The following is a 2,676-nucleotide window of genomic DNA, read 5'->3' as shown; positions in this document are numbered from 1 at the left end:
TTTTGTGACTCGATTCTTGGTTGTTGAAAGTTCGTTAGTTGGTTTAGATTTTGTTGGTTACTACCATTGCCGGGTTCTCTCCAACCAAGGTTAGGGTGGTTACGCTATCCTTGGTTGTAGGAACCCGTTAGAGGACCCGACGGCCTAGGTCTATTATCAATGTAGTTTACCGATTCTGTTTGATCATCTATTTCTTTCATACAACTCCAATTTTCATGTGGCCCACCACACCCCTCACAAGCCATGACCGAGGCTGTTTTTGCCATTTATAGCTTTTTGATTTTTGAAGAAAGGGCCTCAATTTGGGCTTGTAAAGAAGTGCTTTCATCAACCTTATGGGCACCCGGGGCAATAGATTTATTACCTCGGGGAGTGTGCCACTGAAAATTGGTTTGAGCAATTTCCTCAATTTGATTATATATTTCATTTGGGCGACGATTACCTAAAAGTCCCCCGGAGCTAGAGTTAAGTGTTTGTCTTATGTGTGGCAACAACCCATTGTAGAAAGTGGATACTTGTTGCCACACCGCAAGACCGTGATGATGACACTTTCTTAGTAGCTCCTTGAACCTTTCCCAAGTTTCATATAAGGATTCCCCATCCTCTTGTGAATATGTATTAATTTCAGTCATTAATTTAGCCGCTTTAGAAGGAGAGAAATACTTATATAGAAACTTTTGGGCTAGTTCATCCCAGGTGTTTACCGAGCCAACTGGGAGGGCATTAAGCCAAGCCTTAGCTCGGTCCTTTAGTGAGAATGGAAACATTTGAAGGCGGATGGCGTCGTTTGATGCTCCATTGATCCGATAGGTATCACATATTTCTAAGAAATTAGAAATATGTAGATGGGGATCCTCGTCCGCAAGCCCATAGAAGGTTGCAGAGTTTTGAAGCATTTGTATCAAATGCGGCCGAAGTTAGAAGTTGTTGGCTTCGACATTCGGTGCATTGATAGCGGCGCCGAGATTACCTACAGTGGGTCGTAGGTAATCCATGAGGGTACGTTGATCCGCCATTGGAAGTGGGTCCCCCGAAACTTTCTCTTGGTTTTTAGCTTTAAGCCTTCTTCTTAGAAAGCGTTTGGGTTCGTCTAGGGGTTCTTTTATGTCTCTACTAGAACTGGAGCTCATACACTACGTGGAAAGTTCAGATGTGGCGCCTGGGTTCCAAGTCCTGCAATAAAAACAAAAAAGAACGTTAGTTAGAAGCTTCACCACGGCCCCGTGTTCAGATAAACACGGACCGTGGTCGGAGATACAGTGATTGTTTTCCGGATCCCTGTTACTGGGGAGTTCGACACGTCCCCGTGTTACACCGACACGGCCCCGTGCTCAACTCTCTGTAACTCGGAAAATAAAAACTGCCAGTAACGATGCCGGGCACCGCCCGTGTCCGACCAGGCACGACCCATGCTGAGCTCTGCAGGAACTAAAAAATTAAGAAAATCCTAAAAAACAGAAAAATTAGAAAAAATGATTAGGCCGTTGATTCCTAACTTTCTTAAAATTCTTGCGTCCCTGGCAACGGCGCCAAAAACTTGATGTGTGTGAGTGTCGTAGATTTTTAATGTATATTTTAAGCCCTTTAACACTTTTTTAGCCAAGTTTTAAATTTATAAAACACGATATTTACTAACACTAAACACACATATGGGCAAGTGCACCCATCGTGAGCGTAGTATAGTGTTGGTAAGATACCGAGGTCGTCCAAGGACACAAGAGCTTTTAGTACCGGTTTATCCTCAGCGTCTAATCAAATCAAAAATTAGAAAAAAGTTTTTAAACTAGAAAAATAAAACTAACTAAAATGCAGAAAAATAAAAATAAAAATAAAAACAGATAGACAAGATGAATCACTTGGATCCGACTCGTGTTTAGTGTAACCTTTGATAATTTCCGCACTTTTGCACTTTTTAAGAGATTATCTTAGTTATTGTAGTAGGCCCCTCTTTTGAAGGTGACATAACCCTCAACCCGGTAGTTTGAGTCAGCAAGGATACAATCCTAAAGGGTCGGATTATTGAAAGATAATTAATTAAGTTATTAATGCATAATGTGGTAGGCCCCTCTTTTGAAGGTGACGTTACCCTCGGCTAAGTAGTCTGAGTCAGCAGGATACAGTCCTAAGTAGCCGGGTTAAAGTTTTAATAGTAGCTTACATATGAGGGGATCAAAGAGTTTGGACCCCCGCCATCCAATATCGGTGGGTATTGAAGGAGGTCCTACTAAATTTGACCCAGGTCCTTGCAGGATCTATACACTGAACAAGGCAAGACTCTTACCAAACCATTCCCTTAACCCCCGACCAGGTAGCCAACATATCTCCATTTAGACCGTGGAGATATGAATGGTGAAAATCTTTTATTTTATATAGACAGTAAAATAATGCCAAGACACCCCGGACAATTGATAAGGAAGATTCACCTTCAACATAAGAAACTAGTTATTAAAGTCATTAATACTAAACCAAATAAAAAGTGCGAAAAGATTAAAAATAAAAAGTATTACACTAGACACTTGTCTTCACCAAGTGATGTAAGAGACTTAGGCAAACATGGTCTTTGATTGTCAAGAACTCTTACGATCAATCTTGGATCCCGAGACTACTCACACACTCTATGATGGATGATGGATGATGGTGGTGGATGATGGTGTTGTGGTGGTGGTGGAGTGATGT

At 41.5% G+C, this 2,676-nt stretch overlaps 1 non-coding gene across 1 annotated transcript; it reads left to right on the top strand.

Annotated features, from left to right (window-relative positions):
• Positions 1–531: 531 nt before the first annotated feature.
• Positions 532–638, top strand: LOC118483464. The gene has a single exon (XR_004870753.1). It is a non-coding gene; the product is annotated as a small nucleolar RNA R71 (small nucleolar RNA).
• The last annotated feature ends 2,038 nt before the right edge of the window (positions 639–2,676 follow it).

This window comes from Helianthus annuus, chromosome 10, assembly GCF_002127325.2.
Source record: "Helianthus annuus cultivar XRQ/B chromosome 10, HanXRQr2.0-SUNRISE, whole genome shotgun sequence".
NCBI lineage: Eukaryota > Viridiplantae > Streptophyta > Magnoliopsida > Asterales > Asteraceae > Helianthus > Helianthus annuus.
This window is presented reverse-complemented; position numbering and strand designations above follow the sequence as displayed.